The 17,124-nt window shown below is 43.5% G+C and overlaps 1 long non-coding RNA gene across 1 annotated transcript in view; it reads left to right on the forward strand.

Annotated features, from left to right (window-relative positions):
- The window catches only part of LOC128324128 (uncharacterized), a 30,812-nt gene extending 14,150 nt beyond the window's left edge, over positions 1 to 16,662 (forward strand). The window contains exon 3 of the long non-coding RNA XR_008306657.1: positions 16,362 to 16,662. This is a non-coding gene — a long non-coding RNA (uncharacterized LOC128324128). The remainder of the gene's footprint in view (positions 1 to 16,361) is intronic.
- Positions 16,663 to 17,124: the final 462 nt, after the last annotated feature.

Consider the following 17,124-nt stretch of genomic DNA (forward strand, 5'->3'; position numbering starts at 1 on the left):
TGGCAATTAATCTTAGGCGGTGAGTCAGAAGAACCCAGAGCCACAACCGAGTCACTGGCAATAAGGCACACTACTGGCTCCGGCTCCAAGGAGTTAATCTCAGCTTTGGGAGCTTTCAAATGCCATCAGGCTTAGAAAGATATTAATTCTAAGGAGGAACAAATGAAGGAGGCACGTTTGAGGGGCACCCTCGGCAATGAGATGCGCACACATGCTGACAGCAGCTTGGAAAAGCTGCCTGGATATATCAACAAAATATATAGGAGGAGGTTTTTCCAGTGCTTTCCTTGGGAACATGGAAAAGAGCTTTCTGATGGAAATGAAAGAGCTTCAGATCACAAAAGTGACACTCAGGGGCATATTAGCAGTGTGCAAAGAGATGGCGCACTTGGACTATATTCACAACTTAGGGGGTGTTTGTTCTCATAGAACTCCTCTCCTCTACTTGAAAAGGTGCCCCTTAATATCTGCAATACTCCCTTAAGCATGAACGCTTTGCTCAGTTATCTTTCTCAGGCAGTCAGTACAGACATGAATGCAGTTTGCGCATTGTAACAGCAGATGTCTCTCCTATTATGATTTATCCAAACGTTTAAAATAAATAATGCAAACATATTTATAGGAACAAAATCCCATTCCTGAGCAGATTTGTCCCTCCGAGACTCCTGATTTGGTCTGTGTCAGTGTTGTTCGTGCTTTTGGTTTATATTTCAAGAGCATGAGCTTGGGGGGGAATCCAGGCAGAGATTCAAGCACAAGACCCAATCCAAATAATAGATAATAAAATGCGTTCGATGTTTGGAATGGCTGTGCTGAGAAACTGACCAAGGGAGCCTGGCTCTGCTTCTACTGTCAATGTAATGCCTTTGCATTTTTACCATTAACAAGTTATTAACTTGTGAGGATATTGTGCAGTTTTTTAAACACTGTTTTTTGGACTAGATTCTGCCACTCACATGTGTTCCCTTCCTTCTTATTCCCCTTGAAAAGCTACACCTGGATCTTCAAAGTGTGACATTCACTCTCTAAGTGAATTCAAGTGCAACAAAAAGACCAGGATGCGGGGCGCTGTAGTTCTTAATTCTGTTTGCAGAACTCACATTAAGTAACTCTCCAAGGTTGTTGTTTTAGGCAGTTCTTTCTCTGGAGCATTAGGAGCTATTCCCACCTTGCCACTACCATAGCATTAGTGCTGAACAAGCACTAGTAGTTTGATAGCGGCAGAAATTACATGGAGGAGGGGCTGAGAAAAACTCCTGATCACAATGGTGACTAGACTCATACACATCAATGAATTGGTGAAATTGACTAGACAGGTTCACAAGTAGCTTCAGATCTAGTCAATTTCACACTGAAATGAAACTTTGTCTTCCCCACCTCCTTTTTAAATGGCTGCATAAGTGCATACTTGAGTATTATTAAGCACTCATCTTTCCTCAAATGTTGAATAAAAACATTAAACAGTTCCAAAACTCACTTGAGCTTTGGAGACAGAGGGAGAGAAGTATGTCACCTGTGAAGTGCACTGTCTTGTTGCTGTGATACACAGATGTGCCCATGCCTATTGCAGCAGCACGGAACACACTTCAGAGGGCTAATTTGGGTTTTTCCAGGGTACAGCCTGAAAACCATGAAAACCATCATACCTGCTTTAACCAGAGACTATGGAAGGACACCAAAAAGAAACATCATCCTGTACTGCAGGTAATGACAACTCTACAAACTGCCTTGAAGTCTCTGAAAGGTGATTGTCTGTACAGAACCTCATCATTACTTGCATGCTGCTGGCCACCGGCTTCCTCTTCAGCTTCCTGTTTTAGAACTACACAAAAAGAAAGAGGCATCCCTTCCTCACCAGCTGCAATGTGTGAAGAAGTGGCCCAATTACTGTTTTGTAGCCAGCTTTGCTGTTTCCATGGCTTCACAGTATAGTACTCCCATCTCTGGAGGCCATCAGTGCAAGAGCCAGTATCTTATCAGTGATGATCTTGACTGTAACATCCTCCTAATCTGTGCCTTCTGCAGCCTCAACAGCAGCAAAGGATAATATATGTTCCCACTGGAAAGGTAGTTCCTGCATTAATTTGCACCACAATCTTCATAACTGTACAGAAAGGGATTGGCAGTCAGGGAAGAATGAATGGCACGGGGCTTATGTCTCATTTAAGAGACTGACTTTGTTCTGCACTTTACCATCCCATATTGTTGGGGCTCTGCTGGGTGATCATATTTTGTTACATGGACTGCTTGCGAACAGTCAAGAATGTATCAGTTGATTTTTTTTTTGTCAATGTAAGCTAATTATTAGAAAAGCTTTAATTAATGTTCTGGGATCAATCTCAAGCCTTTAACAAGTGTCAGCCTTTGGCTTTTGGAAGGAGCAGATAAGTGTGGAACTTTTTGAATTTGGGATTTCCTGGTTCACAGCTCATGCTACTTTCTATAGCTCCCATATAAAGTATCTGTGGGAGAGTCTAGCTAGCACAGGCTTTCCCAAAGTACAATTTCAAAGGTAAATATCTGCAGCTGCTCCATGGAGCCACATTATCCAACATACCCATGCTCCACTCTGCCACAGATTTGTTTATTTGTTTATTTGTTTATTTGTTTATTGTTAAATTTATATATCACCTTTCATTAAAACAATCCCAAGGCGGTTTACAGCAAAATTTAAATACAAGATTGTAAAAAAGACACAATTAAAATATTAAGCTAAAAATATAAAACAAATCTGATTAAAATTTTAAAACAAAAGCATAAAAGCAATACAAAGTACAAAGAGCAGCAGCAGAGACAATAAAAAAAAAAAGCTTGGGCGAAAAGCCAAGATTTTACACTCTTTCTTAAAGATGTGATGGAGACCGAGGAGCGAAATGCCACCAGGAGAGCATTCCAGAGTCCGGGGGCAGCAACAGAGAAGGCCCCGTCCTGCATGCACGACAACCGAGCCTCCCTTATTGTCGGCACCCAAAGCAGAGCCCCTTCAGATGACCTTGTCAAGTGGGCAGCAACCCTTGGGAGCAGGCGGTCCTGCAGGTATCTCGGGCCCAAACAGTTAAGGGCATTAAAGGTCAAAACCAGCACCTTGAATTGGTCCCGGAAACAAACTGGTAGCCAGATTTGCCTCTCTGAAGAAATGAACAGGGGTGGGGTAAGCTGTGCTTTGACTGACAATTACCCTATGTGCCAGAACTGATAGAAGTAAAACAACCTCATAGAAATCTGCCTTATACCAAGTCAGACCATTCGTCCATCTAGCTCAGTATTGTCTGCACAGACTGGCAGCAACTTCTCCAAGACTGCAGGCAGAAGTCTCTCTCAGCCCTACCTGGAGATGCCAGGGAGGGAACCTGGAACCTTCTGCATGCAAGCATGCTGGCATTCTTCCCAAAACGGCCCCATCCCCTAAGGGGAATGTCTTACAGTGCTCACACATGTAGTCTCCAATTCATATGCAACCAGGGTGGGCCCTGCTTAGCAAAGGAGACAATTCATGCTTGCTACCACAAGACCAGCTCTCCTCTGTGGTTGTGTTCTGGCTCCACACTCTTGGGGATCTGAAATGGTGACATGATGTGCATATAGTTCTTATCCTTTATTCAGCAGCCTTTATTAGTTTATTCTTAGAAAGCAGCTAGAGAACACAGTTTTGGAAGCCTAGTGCTGAGGAATTATAATCCTGAGAGCAAAGATTGACTGCAAGATATTTTTAGGGTTGTCAATGCTCTATTGATGATAAACTGGTGAGAATTTGGAATCCAAATCAGAAGACCGACAGGAGCCTTATGAGGCTGATTTCGCATGAGCTTCTCTCTTAGGCTAGTATTGAGGTGCTTGCACTCTGCATTACAGCTGCTTTGCTAAGGATGCTTGTTTCTACATGAGTGTAGACCTGCCCACGTGCTGTTATGCATTGGCTCCATGCTGTTTTGACTGTGCTGTGCAGTCTACAGGATGCTGAAGGTTACTTGAGCACTTTAGATACATGAGTTCTAGATTACTGGGCTTCATGGAGTTATATTTAATGCTGATATTGTTAGTTGTACTTCGCTGCTGAAAGTTTTTGATATTGCTGTTTGTGTATTTGAGCGTTTTTAGCATTGGATTCAGTTCTCTCCTATATTGTATATTGTTCTGGGAGTCTTTCTGTTCTATAACAGAAAGGTAATATATGGAATGTAAATACATTTATTCATTTAGACTACAAGTCAACAACAATACAGGTTTTTCCAAGGAGACAAAGAACCTGGTATACATTCAATTATTTTTAAAAGATACAGTAGGTAAAGTGTGCCATCGAGTCGGTGTTGACTCCCGGTGCCCACAGAGCCCTGTGGTTGTCTTTGGTAAAATACAGGAGGGGTTTACCATTGCCATCTCCCACGCAGTATGGGGAGATACTTTCAGCATCTTTTCTATATCACTGCTGCCTCATATAGGTGTTTCCCATCGTCTTGGAAACATACCAGCAGGGATTCAAACCAGCAACCTCTGCCTTGCTAGTCAAGTCATTTCCACGCTATGCCATTAGGTGGCTTAAACTGTCCATAGAATATGTTAAATATATTTCAGCTGAACATGTGCAAAGGCAGATAAAGTCACCTTCTAGTGACATTTTCATTAAAATTACTAATAAATTTGATATACATTCTTAAATAAGTAACATAAAGCAGCATCTATCTAAAACAACTAACTTCAAATACAAGCTACAGAGGAGAGTCACTTTTCAGGAGAAGACTTTGATCCTAGTATTTTGCACAGCCCTCAAAGGAGTCAATTAAGTAACTGGGATGCGGGAATTAACGGAACATGATCATGAGAAACTCTATGGAATAGTCATAGAGTCCTCCTCCCATCCCACACTTCACCTTTCTAATATGAACAAAGTGTCCTCATATGCTGTTTCTGCTTCACGTTTTACAAAGTGGGAAGAGAGAGGAAACATCCTTCCCATGAAAGCAGGCATGTCGATCACATTAAGTCACCTCCAGTGACTGTTGCTGGCATCTATCTTATGTTTCCTTTTGGATGGTGAGCCCTTTGGGGACAGGGATCCATCTTATTTATTTATTATTTCTCTGTGTAAACCACCCTGAGCCATTTTTGGAAGGGCGGTATAGAAATCAAATAATAATAATCTTCTTGTTTACACAGTCAGACAGGTGTTATTGACTGGTTTGTTTTATCCAGACATCGAGTCCTTCCCAAGGACCTAGGATGGCTGAATTTTATTGTCAATGTTGTTGATGTTGTTATAGATATCGTCGCAGAATATAGGCTGTTCCCAGTAAAGCTGCTTTTTGTAATTGGCTGATGGTGATTTCTGTGGCCCCTATGGTGTTGAGGTGCTCTTCAAGGTCTTTTGGAACTGCACCCAGGGCGCCAATTACCACTGGGATTATTTTGGTCTTTTTCTGCCACAGCCTTTCAATTTCAATTATTATTATTATTATTTCTTGTTTGCACAGTCAGTCAGGTGTTATTGACTGGTTTGTTTTATCCAGACATCGAGTCCTTCCCAAGGACCTGGGATGGCTGGATTTTATTGTCAATTGTTATAGATATCGTCACAGAATATAGGCTGTTCCCAGTAAAGCTGCTTTTTGTAATTGGCTGATGGTGATTTCTGTTGTTGTTGTTGTTGTTAATACATGGATGATCTGAAGTTGTATGGAAAGTCCCAGTCAGAAATCGAATCACTGCTAAACACTGTCCATATATTCAGTAGCGATATAGCAATGGAGTTTGGACTAGACAAATGTGCTGCATTAATAATGAACAGAGGAAAAATAACAAAAACAGAAGGAATAGAACTGCCCAATGAAAGCAACATCAAGAACCTGGAAGGGAAAGAACATTACAAATACTTGGGCATTCTCCAGGCTGATAATATCGCACACACTGAAGTTAAAAGAAAAATTGGAAGTGAATATATCAGGAGAGTTAGAAAAATTCTAAAGTACAAACTCAATGGCGGGAGCACCCTACAAGCCATAAACACCTGGGCTATACCTGTTATCAGATACACTGCAGGAATAATAGACTGGACTCAGGCAGAGCTAGAGACGCTAGATTGTAAGACCAGGAAAATCATGACCATCAGTCATGCTCTGCACCTCTGCAGTGACGTAGATAGGCTATACCTCCCTCACAGGTGGAAGAGGAATGCTGCAAGTCCATCAAACAGTAGAGGAGGAGAAAAGAGGCCTTGAAGAATATATCAAGGACAGTGAAGAAGATGCACTTCAAATGGTCAATAACAAGAAACCATTAAACACCAATGAAACAAAGCAGGCCTACAAGAAAGAACAAGTCAAGAACCGAGCAGAAAAATGGAAAAATAAGCCACTGCATGGTCAATATTTGCACAATATAAGTGGAAAATCAAACATCATCAAGACCTGGCAATGGCTTAAGAATGGCAATTGAATGGCAACTGAAGAAAGAAACAGAGGGTTTAATACTGGCTGCACAAGAACAAGCACTAAGAACAAATGCAATAAGAGCAAAAATCGAAAATCAACAACAGACAGCAAGTGCCGCCTTTGTAAAGAAGCAGATGAAACAGTGGACCACCTAATCAGCTGTTGGAAAAGATCACACAGACTGACTACAAACAAAGGCATGACAAGGTAGCAGGGATGATCCACTGGAACATCTGCAAAAAATACAAGCTACCTGTAGCCAAAAATTGGTGGGACCATAAAATTGAAAAAGTTGAAGAAAATGAAGATGCAAAAATATTATGGGACTTCCGACTACAAACAGACAAACATCTGCCACACAATACACCAGATATAACTGTAGTCGAGAAGAAAGAAAAACAAGTTAAAATAATCAACATAGCACTACCAGGGGATAGCAGAATAGAAGAAAAAGAAATAGAAAAAAATCACAAAATACAAAGATCTACAAATTGAAATTGAAAGGCTGTGGCAGAAAAAGACCAAAATAATCCCAGTGGTAATTGGCACCCTAGGTGCAATTCCAAAACAACTTGAAGAGCACCTCAACACCATAGGGGCCACAGAAATCACCACCAGCCAATTACAAAAAGCAGCTTTACTGGGAACAGCCTATATTCTGCGACGATATCTATAACAACAGCAACAACATTGACAATAAAATTCAGCCATCCCAGGTCCTTGGGAAGGACTCGATGTCTGGATAAAACAAACCAGTCAATAACACTTGTCTGACTATAAATAAATAAATAATACTTCCACATGCTGTGCAATTGGAACAGTGTGTGGTGCACAAGGCCTCTAATGTGACTGTGGGAGGGTGAGGGGGTGACTCTTGAGAGGGAATCTTCAGTGAAGTCCATCACCTGATTTCCTTCTCAGACTTTACCCCATGCAGCCTTCTCCACTTCCTGGCCTGGCACCCAGCACTTCTGAGCCTAGCTCTCACAGAGAACATGTGACTGGCTGGCCATGGCTCATAACACAGGATAAAAAGAATTAAAGAGCTGCTACCAGACAAAGAAAAGGGGAAGGAAAGGGAAATGCTGGATGTACAAGCTGGTTTCAGAAAAGGCCAAGGAACAAGAGACATCATTGCTGATGCGCTGGATAACTGAGAAAGCCAAAGAATGCCAAAAAGAAGTCAATATGTGCTTCATTGTCTACAGAAATGCCTTCAATTGGGTCAGCCATATAAAATTGTGGAATATCCTTAGGAAAATGGGCATCCCAGAACATCTCATTGTTCTCATGAGAAACCTATACACAAACCTATACACAGCCACAGTCCAGACAGATCATGGTGAAACAGACTGGTTCCATATTGGCAAAGGAGTAAGACAAGGCTGTATACTTTCTCCTTATTTATTCAACTTATATGCTGAACATATACTAAGCTGGATAGGAAGAAGATAAGTGTGGTTTTAAAGTTGGAGGAAGAAACATCAAAATAATCTGCACTTCACTGATGACACCACTCTGATAGCTGAGAGTGCGGATGATCTGCAAGCCCTAGTAATGAAAGTCAAGGAGCACAGTGAAAAAATGGGGCTACGACGAAATGTAAAGAAGATTAAACTAATGACAACGGGTACAGCAACCAGCCTCAGAATTGATAATGAAGACACTGAAGTAGTGGATAGCTTCTGCCTTTTAGGATCGACCATCAACAGTAAAGGATCCAGCAGCCAAGAAATATGTCGCAGACTAGCACTTGGTAGGGTTGCAATGGAGGCCTTGGAAAGGATATTTAGATGCTGTGGGGAAGGCATGTTCCTAGGTCTGGGAGCTTCCCTGTTGGCTCTCCAAACTGTGGATCTATAGAGTGACCACAGATGAGGACTAGGCAATCTATCAGCCCTACTCCATTCTGCTTCCCTGGTCCCAGCAGTCAGTTCTGCCCTTCCCATGTTATGAGAGGGTGGTCAGACCAGCCACACTCAAGAGAGATGGCTTTCTGCAGTGGGGCAGCAAATAGTGAGGATTCCCTCTTTCCCTCTCGGTATCCTGCAGAAGATCAATAAGTGGTGTGGAGGGCTCCACAGACAGAGGAGAGATAGTGCATTCGTCTCTGTGCCACACTGGCTTAGCATCAGCGGTGGCATCCATTAAATACAATGTGGTGAACTTGAGGCCAGAGTGCCAGCCTCTCACAGGATACCTGAGGCCTTTTCCTCGCCTGTCACCTTGGCAACCAGGCTGCTGCACTCCTCTTGGCCAGTGCCCTTCTCATGTTGCTGCCTGTGGCTGGTTGCCTTGGCAACTGGTGCAGCAGCACTGCATGTTCTGCTCCCCAGCTGTCGAGGGTCTGTTGGGGCAGGTCTCCTTTGGCTTCCGGGCTGGGGTGTGCCACCCAGGCCATCATTGGGCTTGGCTTTGAAGCCTTCCAGTCAGACTGTTAGTGGCTGTTGTTGAAATCATAGGCAGCTCTGCTTTCATCTTTCTAAAGGGCTGAGATACATGCAAGGCAGTATCGTCATAAATGCCATGGAAGAATTAAAAAAAAAAACATAATAAACCAGATTCTTAAAAAATCTTAAATGTATTTTCAGATCTGATGATTGTAAGACTAAACTCATGCTCTGAAGAGTCAGATTATGATTGGGTTATGCAGCAGAAATCCCAAGTACCCTGGGATGCTGTCTGATAGCTGTCAGGTTTCTCTGGTGAGAAAGCACTTGTCCCTACATTCTAGAAATTGTATCCTGAAAATTAAATGTCACGCTCTCTAACCTTAAAATATTTTTGATAGTGCATATGCTTGAGAGCAAAGCTTAGCATTATTTGACTGTAGTGTGTAATGACAAATATTTCAATTACTTTATAATCAGGTTGTTCTGACCTCACCTGAACAAGGAGGAGAATTGCCTTGTGCTTGCAAGTCTCAGGAGGACCATGCCAAACAATGCAAAAACCTACCCAGAAAGCATGTCTACGTGGGAAAAGCCATGAAAACCATACGCAGATTGTCATGTAATCTTCACATAGCTCTTCGTGTCTCTTTCAGGGAGATGCAGAGGCATACTTCTTACCTACATGGAAATGGTCCACAACATTTGAAAAAAGCTTGATAACAGACTGTGCTTAAAGATAGCACTTAGGACCAGAGGTGCACCTAGGTAATTTTGGACCTAAAGGCCTTTGGAGGCCCCCCTCCCCTGCAAATTAAGCATCATCATGCTTGACCAGGCAACCACACCACCTGGGGCAAACTAAAGAGGATTGGGGGGGACAGGGGCTGTGGAGGCCCTGGACTTCAGCCCTGAAGTCCAGGGGTAAGAGCGCCTCTGTATAGGACACATAAGAAACAGGCAACAGATTGCTCACTCCTCAAAACAGGGAAACTTGCAAGCAACAAATGTAGATGAATGCATAAGGGTTTTAAATACTAGAGCTTATATGTTGGACCCAGATATGAAGTGTATGTGGGAGTGTATTGTGCCCACTTATGGAAACTTCAAGGTGGCACTGGACCTTACAAAAGATATGGGGCTGCCACTGAAAGTAGCATCCCTGTGTTAATGTGTATCCCCTTCATAACGTGTAGCAGCAGTTCCTCATATCCTGATATCATCACATCATGTTTTTCTGCACTCCTGTCAATGGTAGCCAGTGATGTGGCATGGAGGTAGGGAAATGCACCACATGGTAACATCAAGGCATGATACAAAGAGGAGGGGAAGAACTTTACTCGAGATGCCATTTCTGGTGGCAACCCTGTTTCTTTTGCAAGGTCTGCTCCTGCTTTCAGCACCTGACAATGGACTGATTGCAATATAGTGCTGCCAGCTGCCTTGATTGTGACAGAATATTGCAGAAATTCACCACCCCTTCAGGGCAGGGCAAAGCCCTGGATTTTTATTGTGCATGCTGACAATGAAAATATATAGTTCTTGACTTGTTAACAGCTTGATCCTATGTAACTCTACTGGGAAGCAAGCAGTGTTCCCTCTAAGGCATGCACACATATGCACGCTCACAAGTTTTTGATGTCTGCTCACTTAATTTTAGATCCTGCTCAGGTTGAATCAGGAATGCCCATTCTGAATGCATGTGCGCGCACACTACCTTGATACTGCCGCCCAGAACAAAATTCATTCCTCACACAGATGAAAAAAATTAGAGAGAACACTGGAAGCAAGTGTGTTTATGAGTACAAAAAAATGATCTGTTGAGGGCCACTCACCATGTGCACACATGACATGTACCCCTGAGTCAGTTGTACAAGACTCTTTTTCTCTTTTGGTACTTTCTACTTTGTCCTCATATTTCTCCATGATCATTCGCATTTTTGCAGATTTGATCATTTCCTCTGAGTTTTGGCATTTGCCATGAATTATATTTGCAAACCAGATGCTCTGCATATATCTTATACGCCAACTGGATTTTCAGCCTGTGACTGTATTAAAGGAATAGTTTGTAGATCTCTTGATTTAGTGTGACAGCTCATCACCATTGATCTGCTGAGGTATGTGGCTCCCCACAAGCACAGAAACAAGGGTCCATCTAGGCCTTTCTCTGTTACCCACTGAACACCAGGAGAAGACTTGGATTCCGAGATCAAAGATCTCCAATGGCTGTCTGATGGCTCAATCAAAATACACCACTTGCCATCCAAGACTTAGCACAACCTGGAGGTTTGTTTTCTTTCACATTCTTCTGCCTTCATTGCTCTTTTAATGCCAGGAGAACAAGGGACAGAGAAAAGAAGAAGCGAGTCAAATGGATTTTGTCTGTTAAAATAGCATGTTGGCATACCTGCTTATGTGTAAATTTACTCACGGGTAGGCATGGCAGGCAGATTGAAGGACTGTAACTCTTGCAGGAAACTTGGCATCTCTTGGATGACGGATGAGATGCAGATGGCACTAGCAGCTCGTGTTATGTTCTGATCTTTTACAGGAAAAATAGCTTATGCAGACACAACTGCAGAAAGCTTGGAGGGATTCAGATAAGGCTCCATTAAAATGCTCCTCATTTAGGTTTCAACAAAGCTGGGGTTTCCCTCTGAACATTCTGGGTGTATCGAGAACCTGCCTCCTCTCTCCTTTCTTCTCATCCTTCCTCTTCCATAAGCTGGCTACTATAGGGCTTTCTGAACTGACAAGCCATTTAATTCATACCTTTGAAGAGTTTTGTAAATTTAGAGCAGTAGTCAAACTTGCTAGCCACCCTGCAAGGATAGTAATATTGATCCATTCCTTCTCTGACAAGACTTACATTTAGGAGGCACCTAATCATTCAGAAGTTTAGGACCAAACTAGACATTATTCAAGAGAGTGATGTAACGGTCTCACAACAGTTTTTATTTAACGAAATGCAACCATGGGGAGCTGAATCTGGAATGGCAAGGCAGGGACTGGCTTATCTCTTTTCTATTTGCCATTTTCCCTCTCAAAATGGCCCCTCAGCAAGCTGCGTTTCTATCCGGGGGAAGAATATGGGCCTTTTCCCTACAAGCTGAGAAGCAGCTCAGGGATGGCTGCTTTGGTCAAGAAGAAAAGTCCATTAGGAAAGGGTTAGCACCTTAACCCCTCCCACTGATCAAATTCAGTCTCCTGTGGCTGCTTTTCATTTTTTAAAAAAATTGTGGGATGCTGTTAGAGGCATCTCCTGTGTGATGTCTAATTCAAACTTTAGATAAGTCAAGGATCAAATAGTTGGCAGAGCAAGGAAATCAGCTTGTTCGAAATATGGTGATTCCTCCTCCCAGAGCAACTCTAGAACAACTAGTTTGGGGGAGCAAAGGGGTGGCAAAGAACATTATTAGTGGAGCAAGGATTTAGCTATACATTAAATACTTATAGAGGTAAAGTAATTAATGTTAGTTAATTTATTAATGAAGCTAGCTTGACATTTCCAGACTTATTCAGAAAATGAGCTAGATTCCTCTTAGAAAATAGTAAGGCCTTTCACACAATCATCTGGCGGTGGTTTGTGATGGTGGTGGTGGTAGCTCCTAACCTGTTTCCCACAGATGAGCAGATTCTCAGTTTGGGTCTGTAAACCCAGCAACCACATGTTCATGGCGGCTTCAGTCTCCATTGAAGAAATCAAGAGCTGGGTCCTCTGAGGATCAAGACAGGCATCCCAGCAAGAATTACATTGGCTGATGACTGGAAACTCCCATCACTCATCAGACATCCTCTTATTGGGAATGGGGGGGCTGAAGGCAGGCCAAGTCCTACTGAAGTCACTGCAAACAAAATACCATAGAGTGTGCTGTGCAGAGTAATAAATACACAGAGGGCAACTGCTCTAGCCACAACTCTCTACCACAAACTAGGGATGTGCATGGAACCAGTTCGGAGGCCCTTTATGGGCCTCTGAACCGGTACAATTGGAGGGCGGTTCCACCAGTTCAATGGTCGTGGTGCATCTTTAAGGGTGGGGAGGGTGCAGTTACCCCTCCCACCGCATTTCCCCCGCCGGGGCTCCGTTTTGTTAAAGCCCCTCGGGGCAGCAGCGTACCTCCCTGCCGCCCCGTTGCCGCATCTCCTGGAAGTGACCAGAAGTAACAGACGTTGTCACGGGTGGGCACCAGGCACATGCCCACCCGCAACATGCACATGCCCGTACTCTGTGTGCAGTAGCGTCTATTACTTCCAGTCACTTCCGGGAGACACGGTGATGGGGCAGCAGAAAGGTACGCTGCCTCTCCGAGGCGCTTTAACAAAATGGAGCACTGGTGGGGAAAATGCAGCAGGAGGGATAAGTGCACCCTCCCAACCCTTAAAGATGCATCCCCCTGCCATCGAACCACCCCCGCCTGGTTCCATGCACAGCCCTATCACAAACATGGCTGCTCCTGGCCAGGAAAGAAGCTAAGGAGTTGGCCTGCCTCCTGGAGGTTGGAGGAGTCTTCTGCCTACCTGTCTGCACTGGCTTCTGCTGCTTGTTCAGGGGTAAAGGAATGAGTGAATGAGGCTTCTTTAAACAATGGAGACCTTTAAAAATAATTAATTCAAGCTATATGCTTGACAAACAAGCTAGAGGTTGCAGGTTCGAATCCCCGCTGGTACTATATTGGGCAGCAGCAATATAGGAAGATGCTGAAAGGCATCATCTCAGACTGCGCGGGAGGAGGCAATGGTAAACACCTCCTGTAAACACCAAAGACAACCACAGGGCTCTGTGGGTGCCAGGAGTCAAAATCGACTTGATGGCACACTTCACCTTTATATGACCATAATATACTATGACAGTATTGTCTGACACTTTGCTGTAAAGTTCCAGTCTGATGGATGGAATATTTTGAGGGGAATGTCCACTGCCCTCCTCCTTGGAATCATCCTAGTCCTTCTAGACTTAACATCCCATTTTGATATCCAGTGCCTCCCATACAGCATGTGGTAGAAAAATCAGCTTATCATGAAGTTACATTCCTTTTCACCAATGACAACAGGAAGGCAAATACAATCTCCCCAAAGGAGTGTGTCTTCTCAGAAGCTGGGCTTTTCATGGGCTTTTCACTGCTCAGAGACTAGTTACACAATGGCGGGGGGAGAGAGATTGGGGGGCTTATGTGGAAGAGTAACAAGTGTGGGAAATCAGGGAGCTGAAATCAGGAAGTAGTGGAAAGTAGAACCACAATCTTCATTGCTGTAGGAAAATCTTTAGATTACCTTTTTAGTAAAGGTAAAGTGTGCCGTCAAGTCGATTTCAACTCCTGGCAACCACAGAACCCTGTGGTTTTCTTTTGGTAGAATACAGGAGGGGTTTACCGTTGCCTCCTCCCATGCATTATGAGATGATACCTTTCAGCATCTTCCTAGATCACTGTTTTAGTGCTGTAAGCAAATGAAAGGAAACTTCCCATCTGGATTTGTACAAAATTAACCCATGAAAGTCATAGGACAAGGGCTGCTTGGTGAATAAATGGCTCCTGTCCCATCTCAGGAAAGGAACTGCCTTTTAACTTTTGATTGATAGTTCTCTTTGTAACCCTAATGACAGCCCTGGTAAATCCAACAGCAGCAACAGTTGTGATGCATTGCATGTGCACAAATTTAATAAATAAAAGAAGTAAACGGAATCCTCATTCCCTGAGACATTCAGTAATAAGAATTCTCCTCTCTTATTTATTTATTTATTTATTTATTTATTTTTAAATTGTCTAAGCCTGTATTCAGGGAAACAGTCAGCATCTACTAAAAATTAAAAAAAAAACCCAATAAAAACACAAAACAAATATCAGACTAACACAGTAGCTGACACACCACACAGCCTCCTGCACACGTTTTGTGCAGTGTGGCAACTGCTACACCTTCCTAATGGCAGCTGCAGAAGAGCATAGTTGTGCAAATTCTGTAATTGCACAAGGGAGTTGCGTGATTGCATTACAATTATTTCCAGTCGTGTGCGATTGTGCAATTCCCTTGCACCATTTCAGCATTTGCCCAAGTATGTGCATTTGCAACTGCCATTAAGAAGACACAGCAGTGCCCACACTGTTGGGCATTCCTCCTATAGCTGTAACATCGATGGCCCATTTTCTTTGGGTGTCTGTTCGGGGGGTTTTTTTGACAGTGCTTCCAGTTGGGGCAGATGGTAGATAAGGTACTTTGCTGGGTTTCTGCTCCACATGTTGTATATATAAAATTCTGCACATTCACCCTTTTGCCTGCTCAGGAAAGCATACAATGACAATAAAAGCTCAATTTTCAGGGTTTTGACTTTGCAACATCTTTGAGGAGGTGTTATCCAAAGTACTTCACTGGGTTTCTCCTCCATATTTTTTAGGAATATTGGTGCATATTCACCCTTTTTCCTGTTCAGGAAAGTATATCACAGCAATAAAAGCTCACTTTGAGGGGTTTATTGCTGAGTGCAATTCCTTATGATACAAAGCAATAGCTCTACCTGTTGGCATTTAAATAACTACCCCATGCACTTCACTGCCTTTTGAATGCCTCCAGGGAAACTGCCACATCATCTCTGATTGAGATGTTGGTAGCTGCTAAAGAGACCTGAATGGTAATGCTGGAGGGCAACTTCTTGGCATTGTTCTACTGCGGAGGTTCTCAACATCAGCTCTTCAGATGTTGTTGAACTACGATTCCCATCATCCCCAGCCACAATGACCCACCCATTGTGGCTGGGGATGATGGGAGTTGTAGTCCAACATTTGAGGAGCCAAGGTTGAGGACCCTGGTTCTACTGCAAAATGGCGAGGTGAGGGTGGGGGCTTATTGTAGGTGTGGGTATGAATGGGTGGGTTTATCTAGCATCCCTACCAGCCTTCGCCTGATTCTTGCCAGGCTAGCTGCAATAACTCTTTTCGGTTGCATAACTCCACCCCCAGGGTTTGCTCCATAGCCGAAAAGCTGAGCCACAGCCCTCCCCCAAGATAATGGAGCTGTTTGTTTGTATGTTTGTTTGTTTATCTATCATATTTGTATACCACCCCAAACTTTCGTCTCTGGGCGGATTACTCCCTGACCTTGCCTTGATGTTTCTCCCTGACCTTGCCTAACTGTTTTACTAGAACAAATTTGAGTTTCTCTTTCTATCTGCTCCACTCCTTTCTCCAGTTCTCCAGCTCACCTCAGATTCATTTCTTCTGCCTGAACTTGTTTAGGTCTCATTCTCCCTCTGTCTCTCGCTCTCCTTTCCTGACCTCAGAAAAACCAACTCGAAGTTGTTTTCTCTACTCGAACCCATTTGGGTTTCCTTCCCTTCCTCCCTCTGCTCCTTTTCATGGATCTCCTAATCAACTTAGGCAACTATCCTCTCTCTAACTCTCCTCGCCCTGCTCTCCATGTGCCTTCTCTCTGTGCCCAATCTCATTCGGATCTAGCTCTCTCTCTTTCTGTTCCTTATAACCAGTGCTCCTTCAAAGGCATATGCATGTGTGTGCACACACACGTTTTTAAAGGTCCGTTCTGTTAATTTTAGATCCCGCTCAGGTTGAATCAGGAAGGCTCCACTCTGAACACACACTGCCTTGATACTGCTGCCCAGAACAAAACTCATTCAGCACACAGATGAAAAAAATTAGAGGGAATACTGCTTACAACCCTCCATCCTCCCCCCACCCAAGTACTCCTCAATGTAGCATACATACTTTGGTAAGTATAAGCAGAGGACAAGTATTCAGATATGTGAACACCTAAGAGTCTGTGTAGGGGGAATCGCTGCATGTTCAAACAGAGCCAAGCCTCTACTTTGTATTCTATAAAATATTTTTTTATTTGGATTTTAAGCCTGTGGTTGTTATTTCCTCAGGAAACTGCCTGCTCTATAACCATGCTTTGAAGGCCCCAAGAGGAGCTGACCAGCACCAGTGTTCCCTGTAAGAGGGATTCCTAGATGCTTTGAATACAATTCCCAGCATCCCTAGCCAAAGGCCATTGCACCTGGGGATGATGGGAGTTGTAATCAACAACATTTGGGAATCCCTGATACAGGGAACACTGACCAGCACTCCTCGTAACAGGACCAGACAATTTGCCAGATGGGAGTGCATGCCTCTTACACTCACCGGTTCCACTTCTTACTACTTAGTAAGTACCTACCGGTGGTTGCCTGAACCTGCCTATAGAATGCCCAGAGAGGAAGCATGGGGTGGCAGAATTGTTTCTAGAAACTTCATGTGCTGCTGAAACGGCTGCTGTTCCTTCCTCCAGACACCAGGTTTGCTTCTAGTTGCTACCTGCCC

The sequence above is a fragment of the Hemicordylus capensis genome, chromosome 4 (genome assembly GCF_027244095.1).
Source record: "Hemicordylus capensis ecotype Gifberg chromosome 4, rHemCap1.1.pri, whole genome shotgun sequence".
NCBI classification, from domain to species: Eukaryota; Metazoa; Chordata; class Lepidosauria; order Squamata; family Cordylidae; genus Hemicordylus; species Hemicordylus capensis.